At 43.4% G+C, this 19,610-nt stretch overlaps 1 non-coding gene across 1 annotated transcript; it reads right to left on the bottom strand.

Moving 5' to 3' along the window:
* Window positions 1-9,568: 9,568 nt before the first annotated feature.
* On the bottom strand, window positions 9,569-9,750 carry LOC126237763 (small nucleolar RNA snR44). Its single transcript, XR_007545206.1, has one exon. It is a non-coding gene; the product is annotated as a small nucleolar RNA snR44 (small nucleolar RNA).
* Window positions 9,751-19,610: the final 9,860 nt, after the last annotated feature.

The following is a 19,610-nucleotide window of genomic DNA, read 5'->3' on the forward strand; positions in this document are numbered from 1 at the left end:
AATTACTTGATAGTTGACATTTCATGGGTTGGAGCTGGTTTCCTCTAATCTGAGCGCTCAATGTCACGCCCGAAAACACATCAAGAGGCTAAAGAAATACATACGTTTCATACGCAGCGCTAACCAAATGCTACTGGACCCTTCCGACATACACACATATACAGTTGTTATAATCACAGAGATTGACTAACAGTAGATGAACTTAGCACGACATTGCGTGAAGCTGAATTTTCCACGACATTGCGTGAAGCTGAATTTTTGAAAAGTGCAGTTCCTAGTCGCGACTGGGTCACCAGAAACACAAATTTAACAACTTACCGCAGTGTTCTGGAGCGGTGCAGTGATTAGGGTAGAAGCCTTGCGTCTAGTAGCTTGTAGGTTGGAATGTCCTTTAATCCAGCGAACTTTTATTATTTACAAATCTGATCTAAAGATTTTGATAATTACTTTTGTTCAACTAATTTATTTATTTATTTATTTTGTAATTTCTGATACTTTGTTGCGCCATTTTCATCAACGTATTGACTTTCTTATTTGCTCTTGGTTTTCTTCCTATCATTCCATTTTGGATTTCTCTGCCTGTGTCGCCTATAATCTGCAACCAATTGTCAACCAGGACTGCTCACTGGCTGGTGACACGGCAGCTCGTGTAACCAGTGTGAGGATAGTTTCGGGTAACCAGCGATCAGCGAGAATTTACAGTTTGCTTTTAGCGCTGAAACTGGAATTTTTCTGTCTTGAGTTTGCTTATAGAGCATATATAGTATAGCCATGAACAAAGCAATTGTGATTCAAGTTCTGCCGCAGATAGGTGACCGCCGTTTTCTTGGATCAGTTGTATATGACGAAGTAGTGAATTGGTTAGGACATCAGTATAAATTCGGCGCTACAAAACGCGTCGTCTGCCGCATTTCAGTCATTGGTCACTTCAAATCAACTGTCGGCAGAGCATCTCGGATTTCCGTCATACTTGGCGGTGGCTATTCCCAAAATTGCTCCGAGTTACATATACTAGCATTTGTGAAATGACCTACAGTGTTTGTACAGGGTGTTTCAAAAATGACCGGTATATTTGAAACGGCAATAAAAACTAAACGAGCAGCGATAGAAATACACCGTTTGTTGCAATATCCTTGGGACAACAGTACATTTTCAGGCAGACAAACTTTCGAAATTACAGTAGTTACAATTTTCAACAACAGATGGCGCTGCGGTCTGGGAAACTCTATAGTACGATATTTTCCACATATCCACCATGCGTAGCAATAATATGGCGTAGTCTCTGAATGAAATTACCCGAAACCTTTGACGACGTGTCTGGCGGAATGGCTTCACATGCAGATGAGATGTACTGCTTCAGCTGTTCAATTGTTTCTGGATTCTGGCGGTACACCTGGTCTTTCAAGTGTCCCCACAGAAAGAAGTCACAGGGGTTCATGTCTGGCGAATAGGGAGGCCAATCCACGCCGCCTCCTGTATGTTTCGGATAGCCCAAAGCAATCACACGGTCATCGAAATATTCATTCAGGAAATTAAAGACGTCGGCCGTGCGATGTGGCCGGGCACCATCTTGCATAAACCACGAGGTGTTCGCAGTGTCGTCTAAGGCAGTTTGTACCGCCACAAATTCACGAAGATTGTCCAGATAGCGTGATGCAGCAATCGTTTCGGATCGGAAAAATGGGCCAATGATTCCTCTGGAAGAAATGGCGGCCCAGACCAGTACTTTTTGAGGATGCAGGAACGATGGGACTGCAACATGGGGCTTTTCGGTTCCCCATATGCGCCAGTTCTGTTTATTGACGAAGCCGTCCAGGTAAAAATAAGCTTCGTCAGTAAACCAAATGCTGCCCACATGCATATCGCCGTCATCAATCCTGTGCACTATATCGTTAGCGAATGTCTCTCGTGCAGCAATGGTAGCGGCGCTGAGGGGTTGCCGCGTTTTTTTTTTTTTTTTAAAAAAAAAAAATTCTTTATTTCATTTCATAATAATTATACAATAATAACCCACCACCTTAATGATTAGTGGGTCCTATTTTCCTACATTTACAATAGCAGCTAAACATTTGTTTTTCTTATCTACAGACAGTTCTACGATATTTACTAGGCAGACTAATTCTTAGTTTACTAGCTAGCATAATTTCTAATTACTACAACAGGTTAATTCTAACTCTAACTGCCTGCAGCGTTACAATTGTGCCAGTTGATGATATAAACCTATATGATGCCCTGCTCATAGAGCTAATCCCTATGAGCAAGCCCCTGGCACAGGGCGGGCAAGGGTTAATTATCGCTGCAGGTTCCTAACTTACTATCCTATTCTAATTTACTAAGTCTACTTCCTACTTTATGTCATTATCGGTGCGTTGTCTTTATCAGGATTTGCCCCAGTCCCCCTGGTCCTAATCGTGGCGGATTCCAACTGTAAGTCGACATGTCCACGAACCGGCGGTATGGGATTGGGGCGGTGGTCGCATTCAGTGTTGTCTATTACTCAAGCATGAAGATCTCTCAAAAAAGTTGTCAATACTTTTTGTGATACCTCATTTGCCAATGTATTTAGTATGTGAAATGTCTCTTCCTGTCTTAAAAGGTCATAGGTGTTTGTGCTAGGTAGTTGTCGTCTCAGTGTCCCGGCTACATCATCGAAAAGGGGGCACTCATAGACCACATGGTCGGGAGTACCCTCCGGTGCGCCACAGTCACACGCAGGCGTAGCCTTTTTCCCAAACCGACAAAGATATGTCGGATAGGGGCCATGACCGGTGAGAAAGTGGAACAATCCCCGTGTTGGTTCGAAATACTTCATTTTCAGTCTGTCCCTTACGTCTGGTAGGAACTGAAAGGTTCTTCTACCAGTATCATCCGACTCCCATATTTCCTGCCATAGGTTTACCCCTCTTTCCCTGATCTCCCCTTTGTCCCTGACTGGTGCTCCCATAATTTCTTCTACCTTGGTAATAACCCCCTTTTTTACCCAGTACCAGGGGGTTGCCGCGTTTGAATTTTGTACGGATAGAGGTGTAAACTCTGGCGCATGAAACGATACGTGGACGTTGGCGTCATTTGGACCGCAGCTGCAACACGGCGAACGGAAACCCGAGGCCGCTGTCGGATCACCTGCTGCACTAGTTGCGCGTTGCCCTCCGTGGTTGCCGTACGCAGTCGCCCTACCTTTCCAGCACGTTCATCCGTCACGTTCCCAGTCCCTTGAAATTTTTCAAACAGACCCTTTATTGTATCGCTTTTCGGTCCTTTGGTTACATTAAACCTCCGTTGAAAACTTCGTCTTGTTGCAACAACACTGTGTTCTAGGCGGTGGAATTCCAACACCAGAAAAATCCTCTGTTCTAAGGAATAAACCATGTTGTCTACAGCACACTTGCACGTTGTGAACAGCACACGCTTACAGCAGAAAGACGACGTACAGAATGGCGCACCCACAGACTGCGTTGTCTTCTATATCTGTCACATCACTTGCAGCGCCATCTGTTGTTGAAAATTGTAACTACTGTAATTTCGAAAGTTTGTCCGCCTGAAAATGTACTGTTGTCCCAAGCATATTGCAACAAACGTTGTATTTCTATCGCTGCTCGTTTAATTTTTATTGCCGTTTCAAATATACCGGTCATTTGAAACACCCTGTATGAGGTCATCAGTCCCATAGACTTAGAACTACTGAAACTTAACTAACTTAAGGTCATCACACACATCCATGCCCGAGGCAGGATTCGAGCCTGCGACCGTAGCAGCAGCACGGTTCCGGACTGAAGGGCCTAGAACCGCTCGGTCACAGCGGCTGGCGCAACACTGTAGTGGCAAGTGACAAACTTCAACCGTCAAGTAATTTTAATCGGAGTGCAGTTCTGCTATTTTTCATTTAAGACTATACTAACTGGAGATTCCTTATCGCTTATTCTCATCACTTTCGTTTTTCTTGTATTTACCTTTATTCCGTACCTCTTGCCCCTTCTCCTAACACTCCTCAACATTTTCTGTAGCTCCTCTTCTGATTCCGCCAGCACTGCCTGATTATCAGCAAATTTTTCGAGTATACTCTTTATCCTTTCTTCTGCAATTATAATTCCTCTTGCAGCCTCTGTGGCCTTACCTATCAGTTTTTCTCCAAATATGTTGAACAGCTTCAATGACAGTGAGCATACTCGCCTTACACCCTTTTCAATACTCATCTCTTCCGTCTCCTTATTCCCTACTCTAACTTTAACTTTTTGCTTTGTATACATCTCCTTTACTAACCTTCCTATATTTCGTCTATACTAACATATCTTTAAGTTCTCAGCACCATACGGCAATTGTCTCTATCGAAAGCTGCAACATAGTAACTGTTAAGGAAGATGGATATTCTATCAGTTTCCCTCACGAGAAACCATTATTCCGACGTATCAAAAATAAGGAATTGGTGGTCGGTTGAAATTTGGGCTATGCACGGTTCCGTTCCTAAAATGTGGCTCGACAGTTTCAATGCGTCGAGCCGTTCACGTCTGCTTTCATCCTCATTAGCTAAGATTGCTGAAGTAACAGTTACAGATTATGATCTTCCACTCAAATACCTAAATCACTGGTAAGTCAAGCGAAAACTTAAATAACCACAGTTGCAACTAAATGAATAATAAAAAATCATACTAATGTGCTGATAATAAATTGACGTAGACGATACCGCAAATCTATCCCGAACAAAGTGATAATTTATTCAATCAATCATATGAAAGAATATATAAAAATGCTGCCTACAATAATCAAGTTTAAAAGATACTTATTGATAAATATTCAATTGCAGTTAAGATTGAGTATATGTACTTAATCAGAATGGTAGTAGACTCCCCAGAAATCAATAAATCATCTCTTGTTCACCAACATAACAAAGCTCAAGGTTTGAACTAGGCAAAAATATTCCCAGAACAGAGAGTAAATCATATCAAAGTTGCCCGAAACACATCTTACGATGACAGACCACAGTCAAAGTTCGTGCTAACACAACGAGTGAAAGCCCCAATTGCCTCGGAATTTTTCTGAGAACGAACAAATTTTAAAATACTCGCGACCGCTAGGCGCCCGGAAACTATCACTTCACCGTACTAGCTGCTCTGCAACATCAAGTCTTTCCTGGCATCTCGACTTGATCTCTTCCCTCTACCCCGTCTCGACACGAAATTTCCTTTGCCGCATCCACACAACAAGTGTTTCAGCTCTCCTTTTCTCCCAGAAATCTCACCATGCTCCCAAGAGCAACTCCACGAATCCGAATGCCCGTGAGCCTCACCGCTCGCGCCAATAAGAAACACTTACTCCCCCCCTACCCCTAAAATAAACTATAAAGTGGACCATCATTTGCATAATAATAAAGTTACAGATTAGATATAACACTTAAATCAAAGAACATTTTCTCTGTTCGTATAGAGACCAAACACGATATTGTTTATATAAAATCATAGAAACAATTAATTAAAGATGATGTAGTGCACACACACTTATAAAATACAGGTTAAGAAATATGAAATACAAGTGTGGCCGGCTCAACACATTCGTCTTCTCACACTCAGTCTATTTACGGTATTAAATCTTACGAATCGTTTACTGTTTTTTAGTTGGAACGGTTTTGACATGGGCGAAAATAACTATAATTTCTTATAAAGAAATAGTTAATAACTGGGATTAACGTTAGATGGTCATCTATGGCCAGACTTGAGATTTGCCACACTGCTTTCATTTGTCGTCTGTTTCTGTATGCTGCTACGATATGATATGTTTACATAATAAAAAGATGTACTACGCAATAATTCGATAAATAAGTTATGTAACAATGTGTGACTTTCAGAGTTAGTAGCTAGACTCTTGAGCTATCATTCAGTACTTCGTTTCTACAGAACGCATAAAGCATTCAACAATTATTAATTTGCAACGGCTATCGTAAGTATATTTGTTAACTGTTTTCAATTAACTTGTACAGCTTTTATGGTCTTAATACGAAAGTCTTAATAAATGCACCTCAGTGCTGCAAGCTCCCTGATGTGTATCGATTTATCGTATTCTCAACAAGGAAGTATTATGGAATTGTGAAGTGTTTCAATATGGCCATCTTTCATACAGTACCGGACACGCACTGCACGGCAGGCTACTATTGTCCCTTGCTGGGTGGTCCTTTGTCGACTCGCTAGATCGCCCGGAAGACCCCAGCAGGACTCCAGTTTCATGGTAAGTTTTAAAAATTCATTATGGCTGATTTCTCGGGCATATGTATGTTACAAAGCGTCCTCGCGTCTACAATCACAAATGCGGAGAATCACTTCATACACTACTGGCCATTAAAATTGCTAAACCAAGAAGAGATGCAGATGATAAACGGGTATTCATTGGACAAATATATTATACTAGAACTGGCATGTGATTACATTTTCACGCAATTAGGGTGTATAGATCCTGAGAAAGCAGTACACAGAACAACCGCCTCTGGCCGTAATAACGGCCTTGATACGCCTGGGCATTGAGTCAAACAGAGCTTGGATGGTGTGTACAGGTACAGCTGCCCATGCAGCTTCAACGCGATACCACAGTTCATCAAGATGGTTCAAATGGCTCTGAGCACTAATGGACTCAACTGCTGAGGTCATTAGTCCCCTAGAACTTAGAACTAGTTAAACCTAACTAACCTAAGGACATAACAAACAACCATGCCCGAGGCAGGATTCGAACCTGCGACCGTAGCGGTCTTGCGGTTCCAGACTGCAGTGCCTTTAACCGCACGGCCACTTCGGCCGGCAGTTCATCAAGAGTAGTGACTGACGTAATATGACGATCCAGTTGCTCGGCCACCATTGACCAGACGTTTTCAGTTGGTGAAAGATCTGGAGAATGTGCTGGCCAGGGCAGCAGTCGAACATTTTCTGTATCCAGACAGGCCCGTACAAGACCTGCAACATGCGATAGTGCATTATCCTGATGAAATGTAGGGTTTCGTAGGGATCGAATGAAGTGCAGAGCCACGGCTCCTAACACATCGGAAATGTAACGTCCATTGTTCAAAGTGCCGTCAATGCGAACAAGAGGTGACAGAGACGTGTAACCTATGGCACCCCATACCATCACGCCGGGTGATACACTCTTCCAATGTGCGTTCACCGCGATGTCGCAAACACGGATGCGACCACCATGATGCAGTAAACAGCACCTGGGTTCATCCGAATAAATGACGTTTTGCCATTCGTACACCCAGTTTCGTCGTTGAGTACACCATCGCAGCGTAAGCGCAGCCATGGTCTCCGAGCTGATAGTCCATGCTGCTGCTGCTGCTGCAAACTTCGTCGAACTGTTCGTGCAGATGGTTGTTGTCTTGCAGTCATCCCCATCTGTTGACTCAGGGATCGACACGTGGTTGCACGATCCGTTACAGCCATGCGGATAAGATGCCTGTCATCTCGACTGCTAGTGATACGAGGCCGTTGGTATCCAGAACGGCGTTCTGAACCCACCGATTCCATATTCTGCTAACAGTCATTGGATCTCGACCAATGCGAGCAGCAATGTCACGATACGATAAACCGCAATCGCGATAGGCTACAATCCGACCTTTATCAAAGTCGGAAACGGCACGCATTTCTCCTCCTTACACGAGGCATCACAACAACGTTTCACCAGGCAACGCCGGTCAACTGCTGTTTGTGTATGAGAAATCGGTTGGAAACTTTCCTCATGTCACCACGTTGTAGGAGTCGCCACCGGCGCCAAACTCGTGTGAATGTTATGAAAAGCTAATCATATGCATATCACAGCATCTTCGTCCTGTCGGTTAAATTTCGCGTCTGTAGCACGTCATCTTCGTGGTGTAGCAATTTTAATGGGCAGTAGTGTAAAATATAGAGATTGATGTCCATGTAAGAGTACTGAGGTGTTACTGACCTACTGTTTCGCACTGTATCGCAATCGTTAGATAATAATACGCCAAAGTGCAGATTATCGGACACTAAACCATTACTTAACCCTAGGAGTACCAAAGCAATTTCCATAACGAGCATTACCAAGAGGGGGGAGGAGGGAGATACTTTATACCCAACCTAAAAAAGTTTTAAAAAAATTCGTTAATTATTGTTTCTTTTCTACTCACAACGTACTTTCAAAGAGATTTTGATGTGTAACTAATATCCTGAAGCTGAATTCATTAAATATCACATCCATTAGTGAAAGGGACATCAGTTAATATGACTTAAATTTTTGGGTTAAGTTAAAAAATGGTTCAAATGGCTCTGAGCACTATGGGACTTAACATCGATGGTCATCAGTCCCCTAGAACTTAGGACTACTTAAACCTAACTAACCTAAGGACAGCACACAACACCCAGTCATCACGAGGCAGAGAAAATCCCTGACCCCGCCGGGAATCGAAACCGGGAACCCGGGCGCGAGAACGCTATCGCACGATCACGAGCTGCGGAATCAAACGAACCATTTAAAACATTATTGTAATCTGTTAGAATAACTCATTAAAAACAAAAATTTTTTCAGAATTTTAAAATATAAAGTAGCTAACTAAATTACAATATATTCAAAAGTTGGACATAAAGTATTCCTCTCCCCTCCCCCACCCCCCCTCGGCATAGCGAGGGTTATTTTGAATAAGGAAGCGCTTTTGTAATTATTTAGTTGAATTTGGATCAGTGTAACGCCGACAAAATACACAGGTGCAATCCCGCAAAATAAAGGAAGTTCTGTTTAAAAATTGAGACATCTTAGGAAAATGTTAGCAGTCGCTGCAGAGTACTGGAAAGTTCTGCGGAAAAAGCTGAAGCTCAAACGAGCCGCATACTGCTGCATCGCGCACTCTGTATTCCGACCACGACGTTTCGCTGTAAAACGCGGACTCCGGTCTTAAGACGCCGCCGCGTCACGTCATTTTCAAGGACCACGTGGCCCCCTGTTTACAAATGAAGGAATAAGGCACGGTAAATCCGCCGTCATTTACCGGTCCGGCGGACGTCGAAGGACGCTATCGGAAGAAGCATCTGACACTGAAGCGAAGCGACGTCCCGCGCCGGGCGCCGACCGTGGGAGCAGGCGACGCCGCTGTGACGTCACGCCGGCCGCCGCGGGTGGCCCCTCTGGCGACCGGCTTACTTTCCGTAGCTGCATTACCGATAGTGCTGCAGGGCAGAGCCAGCTGTGGGATCAGCCGTTGTTGATAAGTGTTCATATGCGGAGTTGGAGGCGTTGATACGTGGACAGTCCACGAATTAACGACTGCTAGCCTTCAGTAAGTTCAAGAAATGTAAATTACTAGCAAATCCAGCAATGCATCGCAACTGCTAAATAGTCTATGTATGGAAACTGACTACATTCTGATCTCCCCCCCCCCCTCCATCGCACTCTGTCCATCTCCTCTCTCCTCATCCTCCCCCTTCTTAGTTCATCACCTCCTTCCCCATTTCTATGTCCATCTCCCCCCACCCCTCTCCGACCCCTCCACCGCCTACTGTCTGACTTAGAGCTCGTTCATTCCATAGTACTGTTCCAATCGTAGTACTGTTCCAATAAGCCTTGTACAAAACTATTGTTCATTCTATGAAAACCATTGCGAGAAAGAAAATAGAATTACACCTCAGAATGAGATTATCACTCTGCAACGGAGTGTGAGCTGATATGAAAGTTCCTGGCAGATTAAAACTGTGTGCCGGACCGAGACTCGAACTCGGGACTAATTCGAGTCTCCGTCCGGCACACAGTTTTAATCTGCCAGAAAGTTTCATAATTACACCTTGTTGTGTATACAGTTCTTTAAAAATACGTATAATGAGAAAGATCCACCGCGCAGGGTAGTTGCACGGTCTAGAGCGCCTTGTCACGGTCCTCGAGGCTCTCCCCGTCGGAGGTTCGACTCCTCCCTCGGGTACGGGTGCGTCTGTTGTCCTTAGCGTAAGTTAGTTTAAGTTAGCTTACGTAGTGTGTAAGGTTAGGGACCGATGACCTCAGCAGTTTTGTCCCATAGACTCTTACCACAAATTTCCAAAAATTTCCAATTGAGAAAGATTATATATGGGAGAAAAAAACTTGTCTGACTGTGGTAAAGAAAAGAAAACCGCACATTTTTGCAATAGGACACAGCATAGAATTTTCTTTCTCGGATTTTAAAAGAAATCCTGTCATTACTGCTTAAAAAATATGTCACCCTTTACCATCCGAATGTCTATTAGAGTATCGTGTAAAAGTTTAAAGCAAGTCGGCTAGAAACTTTTCGAGAATTTTGGCGACAACGTTTCCCCTTTAGTATTACTTATATATTCATGTACTTAAAAAATGTGTAGCCTATGTCTGCCCGAATGTTCCTTACAGTATCCTGAAAAAATATGAAGTAAATTGTTAAAGAACTTCCACGATCTTCGGTAAGAATGTTTCCTCTCTATGTATTAAATATACATATATATATTAACAAATGAGTATTACGTAAAAATTTGAAGTAAATCGGTGAAGAACTTTTCGACATTTTTCGTAACGTTTCCCCATTATATATTACATATGTATATATATTGTACACATTTGAAATATATAGCCTATGCCCGTCTGACCAAAACTATATGTTCCATGCCTGTCCGATTGTTTGTTAGAGTACAGCGTAAAAATTTGCAGTAAACAATGCATTAACATTAGGGGATTTTACATAACAATGTTTCCCCTTTATATATATTTATTCTTGGCTGGACATAAAATAGGTTAGGTTGACGATACAGCATGCCGAAACAGAGCAGTGATATCCATCTGGAACTCCTTCTCAGTTAGTGCCAAAGAATTTGGGAGACGGACCTTTGTATAAAAAAAAAAATTGTTACCACATCAAAGCCCAACAAAACGGTCAGAAATGCTTAGACGGACAGCCTTCAGTCTGTTGATAAAGTTGGTAGTTATGGATGTGATGTGAGCATTCGTCCGCTAACAGAATCAAAAACGAAGCGAGATGTTTTGGCTAAATCATATGTAGGAGCTCCAATGTCGCTCGACATTGGACGTAATGGAACATTTTCATTATGAATTTTTGGAAGGCCATACAGTATTGGCGGTACACAACCTCTTAATGATCTCTTGCGGTGAGGAGGAAGAATTCAGTAATGCTGAAGTTTTCTGCTGCATATGTCCTGTAGAGTGGTAATCAATCCTTCTATGGACAGAGTCGCTTAGCAGACCGTACATCTTATCATTACACGGACTACGAGATAGCCGGCCGCCGTGGTCGAGCGATTCTAGGCGCTTCAGTCCGGAACCGCGCTGCTGCTACGGTCGCAGGTTCGAATCCTGCCTCGGGCATGGATGTGTTAATGTCCTTAAGTTAGTTAGGTTTAAGTAGTTCTGAGTTCTAGAGGACTGATGACCTCAGATGTTAAGTCCCATAGCGCTCAGAGCCATTTGAACCATTTGACAACGAGATAATAAAACGGTTGCATTACCTTTATGAGTCGTCAGCAACATTACGTCAGAATCCTCTCTTAGATTTCGTACTACAGGCCTTTCTGAAGAGGTTAAGTTAGTACATTGAGGAGTAGCTTTCAAAAGGGCACCGCAAGTTTCTTATCTTGTTTCTTGCGCAGCATCCGAAGAAAGGCGTCTTACGGCTTCTTCAACACCACTCACGGAACATATAACGGCCGTGCTCTAGGTGCAGGTGTGAAATTGAATCCCTTGCTTGATACAAACGGCGTCGCATCGTCCAAATGTTTACCCGTGAAATTGACAACGGAACGTCGTGCAGGTACCTCTTGTACCGACGACTGCCGTGACAACAGAAGATCAAATTTTGACACCTGCTGAAAACTTACATACTTATGGATCCAATCGAACTTGGCCGAAGTCACTGCGGTACAGGAGAAAGATGTGTTGCAACTTTTAGGTGTAACTGGTACAGCACTTCTGAAATGGCATGCTGTCGTCGCCTTGTATAGTAAATCCTCTCTTTGATAGCAGCATAACTAGCCTTCTCAGTAGCCTTGAGTGCAGCGGCAGTCTTAAGAAAATGCGTCACTCTGGCAGATTTTGGTATTATGTTCTGGGACTCCTTTATTAATGAATCCCTGGAAATACGCCTGACGGAAAAGCTGATGAACCGTTATAGCGGTTACAAGTTGGACAGCGCGTGGAACTCCATCATCTCCCCGATTTGTTCTAATTGAAGAAGAGAGAGTGCGCCAACGATCGCGGTGACAGGAAACGCAGAGGACAGCTAAGTTTTGCAGTTCCACCAGCGAGAGCGGTGCCACCGGGGAGTGTCGTCCGTCTGTCAGCTTGAATTTTGGCGCATTCGCGGATTACTCGCAGCGCGCTATATATTGCGGAACGGAGCAAGTGTTTGTTTTCGATGGCTCACCCGAACATTTTTTTTTAAATTCTTTATTCTTCATCTTTATAACATACATTTGGAAGCCACCACCTTACAAGATTAGTGGATCCTAGGATGTTACAACGTTACACTGTCAATGTCTCACCTGAAGATTACTGGCAGTTGCTTGGTCCAAAAATCGTGAGATGGAATGAACGACAATCGGGTGCAAGCCCGAAATTTGTTTGAACATGTAGTTCGCCGGGAAAATTTTAAAAATTATATACTTTTGTATATTAAAATATATAGCCTATGTTAGTCTGAATTTTCATTACATTATCGTGTAAAAATTTGAAATAAACTGGTCAAGAACTTTCCGAGATACTTTTGCTCAGGAAAAAACTCCCCTTAACACAGTACACGTATTTATAAATCGTATACATTACAACAGTGTGTAATCTATGCTCAGCAGAACTTTTACTAGAATGGCGTGTAAAAATCTGAAGTATACCTGTCAAGGAATTTTTCGAGATTTTTGGTTGCAATGTTAAACTACGACTTGTCTTTATGTAATAGTAAAGAAGTATCGATTTAAAAAAAATCACTTACTGAAATGAAGCTTGTGATACAATTTTATACAGTTAACCGCGTTTTTCATAAATCTGAATTCTATTCCAGTTAGAGTGCTTCAGATGAAAACCGCTTTGTTCCTCACAACCTAATTCTATGAGTATTGAATAAATGATTGTACTGATGTAACATGAGACCCCTCCAAAAAACTGCCTGAAATTCCCCGTACGTTTCATATTCCTCCTTTCACTTACATTTACGTCTTAAGATTTCTTCGTATTGTTGAAGCATTTGTATATAGTTTCTCTTTCAGAAATTATCCCCAGCTTTACTAACATGTGTTGGAATCCAGAATCACCTTTCATTCCGACTGACTTTGGTTTTACAGGGGAACGGCTTCATTAACTAATCTTGTAAAGCTTCGTATGAGAACACAGCTCATCTTAATTTTGACACATATAGAAGAGCCTTTTGAAGCACTTGCCGTATTTCAGCCGATGAAGGGGTCCAAATACTTCTTCTCTGACAACGAGTTTCACTTAAGATGTTTCTCTTGTGCCTTTGCATCAAGGAAGGATAGGCATGGCTATGACAGGATATAGCAAGGGTAATTTAAGGGGAGGCCAGCTACCCTCTCGGAAGGAATACTGTATGTGTCCACCATCCCAGATTTCAGCGTATGTTGTTATTCACGGGAAAATGAGCGAAACTGTTCTAAAAGTTTGCCAGTCGTGAAGCTGAGGCGGGACTTGGGTGCCAATTTGGTGTTCAAGTGGTGGGGTGTGAGAAGTTCTCACATCTTACCGAGAACTTCCAAGTCGGTCGGGTGGCCGGTATACCGACCCTAGTCGTCAATCCGCCGAGCGGATTCAATCCGGGACCGGCGCGCCTTCCCGTCCTGGAAGCGGAGCTTTAAAGACAGGTCAACAACTGTCACAATGCTTTGTCTAGACGAAGTCCAGTAACAGATTTGTAGCACTATCATCAAACTGAATCGCTGTCTGCACATTTTGATAACATTCAGCTAGGTTTTCGTTTTGGTATTTTTCCAGCGATTTTTGTTTCACACGTTTGTTTCAAACAACGTATTATTACCACGAATTACAGGCAACGAGAATGACAATTTGCCAGCGACTCACAGTATCATCTCGACGCACTAAACTATCTACATTACTTACCATGAAGCCGGCCGGTGTGGCCGAGTGGTTCGAGGCGCTACAGTCTGGAACCGCGTGACCACTACGGTCGCAGGTTCGAATCCTGCCTCGGGCGTAGGTGTGTGTGAGGTCCTTAGGTTAGTTAGGTTTAAGTAGTTCTAAGTTCTAGGGGACTGATGACCTCAGAAGTTAAGTCCCATAGTGCTCAGAGCCATTTGAACCATTCGAACTTTCCATCAGTTAATACATTCCTGTGGCTGCCCGTAGTAACTGCGGGTGCGTTGTGATTTACTTAACAGCCAGCGCTCGAAGAATCTCAGGGTGCGACTTTTTTGATTGTTACTTCACGATCCTTTAAATCCGAGAGGTGGAGGGTTGGAGTCTTTATTATTCTCTCTTGGAGAGCCATTAGATGGATGTTGCTGCTTCCACAAAGTACTACGTGACATGGAAAACATGTGGCGGGCGTTATCAGTTCCTGCACAGCCGTTGTTGCAGTGTGCTTCCGTAGCTGTCTTGATTGCAGAAGTGTGTTGTAAAATGGAGACAGGTTCACTGATGAAAGGATTCTGGGGCTGCTTGAAGAATCTGGTTCCATAATTGGTGATAATGGTTTTGAAATCGATGATATTAGTTTGGAAACAAACGGCTATTTTTCTTCCTCCTTCATCTTACGAGCAGAAGCCACACAAGTAAGTCCAAAAAGCTTACGACTTCTGGGGAACGACAGCAGTCACTGTTGTCCATTTCACATAATACTTGAGTCATAAGGGACATCGTAATTCTGAAGTGCGGCTTGTCTGACTTCAGGGGAACAGCGTCACTAACCACTAGAATGAGAACAACAGCCTCCTCAGCAGGAGGGCTGTCTTTTGCGGCAGTAGCACTTGTGTGGGCGGTTGTTGTGTTCAGCCTTGCAGACGCTTTAGCACAATAGTTCCCAACCTTTCACAGAGGATTCCCCCATGAGTGCGATTAGGTATTAGTCTTCCAACCCCCCCCCCCCCCTCCACCCCATCATCAACTTTAGCGCCTAAATAAACTTCAGAATGAAAAAGAATTTCCTTTGAGCCCACTATTTCTAAAATGACGAAAGATGAATTATAGTTAGTCTTTGTGTTTGATTAAGCCACCGACTAATGAGTCAATGAGACGGTTGGTATTGCTTGTGTCTGACAAACTCTTTTATATTTGAGTGTTTCTCAGTCACTACAGATAATAAATAGTGTTGCAGATCCATTCAGTGCCTCTTTTTATTTTAACTGTTATCATAGTCAAAAATCTACTTTCATATCTATAAATCTTAAATACCACATTTATTTTCCGCGCCTGTGCTTGTGTGTATTTCTGCAATGAGTGACGAATCAACTGTCAGTGCATCGCGACTCGTGCTACAACTCCTTCTCGGATAAGAAGGCTAACTATTCACAGTGAAGGCAGACGATTATTACAAAACATACTTCCTCTACTCTTCTCTTCTCTTCTGCTCAGCGGCCACTGCTTCACCTACAACCCCATTTCAAATCAACCAAGTTAAAATGTGTGCACTATACTGTTTATAAATTATCTGCGCTGGCAGATACTGAAAGACTTCAGAGTGTTAATACTTTGCGTCTAGCCACTATGATAATAGTAATAACAATAATAGTGTGTACAGCATTGTAGTAGCCCTTATGTAGTTACTGTTGTATCATGCTTTCAATTAATTCATTTACCTGTTTCGCAGTGAGTAATGAAGCAATTTCTGGTCTGTTGCATGGAATATCTACATTTTGGAGAAGACATTTTCATCGTATCTCTAGCATTCGTTATGTATGGGCCCCTATGTCTCTTCTTTACCGTCATCGATGTATGGCAGAAAACACAAAGTATGCGTGTACTCGGTGAAGTAAGACTATGTGAGGAGCCTGTAATGTCCACCGCATAGTGTCACTCACTAATGCTACTGATTGAGAAAAAGTAATTATTGGTAACTTAGATAATCAATACTATCTTTAAAAAAAAAACGGTCCAAATGGCTCTGAGCACTATGGCACTTAACATCTGAGGTCATCAGTGCCCTAGACTTAGAACTATCTAAACCTAACTAATGAAAGACATCACACACATCCATGCCCGAGGCAGGATTCGAACCTGCGACCGTAGCAATCGCGCGGTTCCGGACTGAAGCGCCTAGAACCACTCGGCCACCACGGCCGGCTACTTTTCGTTATTACCCCACAGAAAATTTGAGGTTGCCCCTCAAGGGGTAATTACCCCCAGGTTGGGAACCGCTGCTCTAGCAGGCGACGGGCGAAAGTGGTAGCACTGGCTTAATGACTCAGCGAGATATTTGAGTGCGTCGATCGTATGTTGTTGTTTATGTACAGAATAAGAATAATACAGCATTACTGGATGTTTTCGTTTGTAATTTGTAAAGTTAAAAGATCGCCTCAAACATACATATGAAGCCATAGACCTGTTACCCTGGACGACAAACAACCAGTTAAGTATGAAGGGCAGTCAAATGAAAACGAGACAGATGAAAAAAGTAAGTAAACTGTGTATTATTTCAAAAATAAGATAAATGGCTCTGAGCACTATGGGACTTAACATCTGAGCTCATCAGTCCCCTAGAACTTAGAACTACTTATACCTAAGGACATCACACACATCCATGCCCGAGGCAGGATTCGAACCTGCGACCGCAGCGGTCGCGCGGTTCCAGACTAAAGCGCCGAGAACCGCTCGGCCAATCCGGCTGGCTATTATTTCAAAAGTAATCGCCATAACTGTTATTACATTTATTCCACTGTGAGACCGATGGTCAATGCCTTCATGGAAAAATGTTTGCTGCTGCCCACGGAACCATGACTATAACCAGGTTTGCACCTCTTCGTCCGAAACAAATAGACGACAATGAAGGTCTTTCTTCAGGGTTCCAAAAATATGGAAATCGGATGGAGAGATATCGGCATGGTAGGGAGGACGCGTAAAGGCTTCCCTGCGAAACTTCTGCAGCGTAGTTGAAACAGCCTTAACAACATGTGAAAAAAAAAAATGTGCGAAATCTTATGGGACTTAACTGCTAAGATCATCAGTCCCTAAGCTTACACACTACTTAACCTAAATTGTCCTAAGGACAAACACACACACCCATGCCCGAGGGAGGACTCGAACCTCCGCCGGGAACAGCCACACAGTCCATGACTGTAGCGCCTCAGACCGCTCAGCTAATCCCGCGCGGCGACAACATGTGAGCCAGGGCCCATACAGATTGCAGCACGCCACGTTTTAAACGAATATATGTTATATTGAAACAATAGGATAGAGGTTAGTTTACCAACTAATTTCTATTTTAGCTGACAATGAGACGAATGTGATACGATTTTTAAAAATTTGTAAGGTATGATTAGTTCCCTAAATTGATAGGGATACTGTTTTCATACGTTATCAGGGTGGCTGGCTGATCCCGGTTTTTCAGTAAGTGATCATCTGGCCACACTTCACCGAGTTTTTTTATCCCGTGATTCATGTACCATTGTAACAGTACATTTTAGGAGTGCCACAGTTGTAAATTATGCTTCACTCATCACTGGATATGACTGGATAAGTGAATATGAGTGAAAGTAGGAGAGTTATTTTAATTTTAGAGTTAATTTAATTTTACGTATTTTAGTTCGAACTATTTCAACCTCATTCATCTCTGACTATTTCAGCAAGGTGGTTAATGACATTGCCGCTGAGCACCCTAAAAACACACACACACACACACACACACACACACACACATACTCATACACGAACGCGCGAGCATACTTCTTGAGTATAGAGCACAAACAGGAGTAATAATAACCATCGACACTCTCTTGCATACCGTTTAAGCCGATAATGTTTTTCTTGATTTTTCTATAATTATTTTGAATTGCGCTCGTAAATATGGTAATTATTGCTGTACTTCACTGTGATTCTCTTCTCGCATTACGGTCATTTTATTATTCATGTTGCCCCCAGGGGCTCGGCATTCATTTGCTGGGTACAGGCTTAGCGACCCCGGGGTTCCTCAGCTGGTGACTGGTAAGCGCCGCCAGTCCCCTGTCACCATAAGCTCTGTTCATGCTTCAGCGACCACCGTGCGTCGCGGCGGTGGAACGTTGTGTGTCTCAGGTAATGGGAATCTTGGCTTGACCGCCCAGATCGTGAGGATGGAATAAACCTCCATAAAAAAAACCTCAATCTCAAGGTGTTCTGGACGCTGATGAGATGCATGGCTGTTGAGGTGGAACAGTCGTTAGCGGGCAACCTCTGGGGAACCTGCCGCACCTCAGTTGTATAAGGCTTACCTAGGCACGCGGGGCTCTGTCTAGGTGGACTTCTAGATCCTTAGCTGCTCGTGGGATCGAGATGGAACCCTCGAACTTTCATTCTTCTCCTCCCAGCGGAAAGGGTGGGCCGCTGGTACGTTCCAACACCAATCCAACACGTGGGCTCGTGTAGCCAGTCCTCATGATTCAGTTAGTAGTAACAGAACGCAAGCTGCTTCGCAGAATGTGTTTCTTATAGTTAAAAGACAAGAGGGGAGAAGGGCTTAGAAGGCATTGCTGGCACCTTAAAATGTGTTAAGCGCTTCCGAAAAGGGACCTTATTGGTTGCGCTACAGTCTGGAACCGAGCGACCGCTATGGTCGCAGGTTCATATCCTGCCTCGGGCATAGATGTGTGTGATGTCCTTAGGTTAGTTAGGTTTAAGTAGTTCTAGGGGACTGATGACCTCAGAAGTTAAGTCGCATAGTGCTCAGAGCCATTTTAACCATTTGAACCTTGTTGGTTGAAACATCTAGCTTCCAACAAGTCAAGCACCTTCAGAAGGCACAATTCCTTGGGGAGTTTGTGATAGAGACTGAATTTCACAACACCTTGAACTACAGCAAAGGTGTTGTGACTTGCAGGGATCTCGCTGACATTCGCCAAGAAGAACTGAAAACCAAATGGTCCCGGGAAGGCATTGTCGACGTGCAACACTTTATGAAAAGGGTGGATGTGTTCTCGTGAAGTCAAACTAGTTTATTTTTACTTTTAACAGCACCAAACTACCGGAGCATGTGAAGGCGGATTTCCTATGTCTCAGTGTACAGCTTTATTGCCCCAATCCAATGCGGTGTTTTAAATGCCAGCACTCTAGGCACACCACTCTCGGCTGTAGAGGAGAAGTCACTTGCAGGAAATGCGGTAAAGCCGCCCATGAGGGAGTTGGGTGCTCCTCTCTTCCCAAGTGTGTCAACTGCTCTTGGGATCACCCAGTGTGAAGCAGGGACTGCAGAGTTTTCCTTGAGGAACGAAAGATCCAGGAACTTAAAATCGCAAAACACAGCCGATATGGTGAAGCGAAGAAGATATACAAGTCCATGCAGCCACCAACGTTCGCTGCCTCCTTTTCTTCCGTTCTGAAACAGCCAGTCCTGAAAACTGATGCCGCTACACAAACAGAGGTTGCTACTGTCAGAACTAGCACCTGCGTTTGTCAATGCACATGCGCTGCTACAGTTTCTGTGAAGTCTGCTGCTCCCCCCCCCCCCCCCCCCGGACTTCAGA

Source organism: Schistocerca nitens, chromosome 2 (genome assembly GCF_023898315.1).
Source record: "Schistocerca nitens isolate TAMUIC-IGC-003100 chromosome 2, iqSchNite1.1, whole genome shotgun sequence".
NCBI classification, from domain to species: domain Eukaryota; kingdom Metazoa; phylum Arthropoda; class Insecta; order Orthoptera; family Acrididae; genus Schistocerca; species Schistocerca nitens.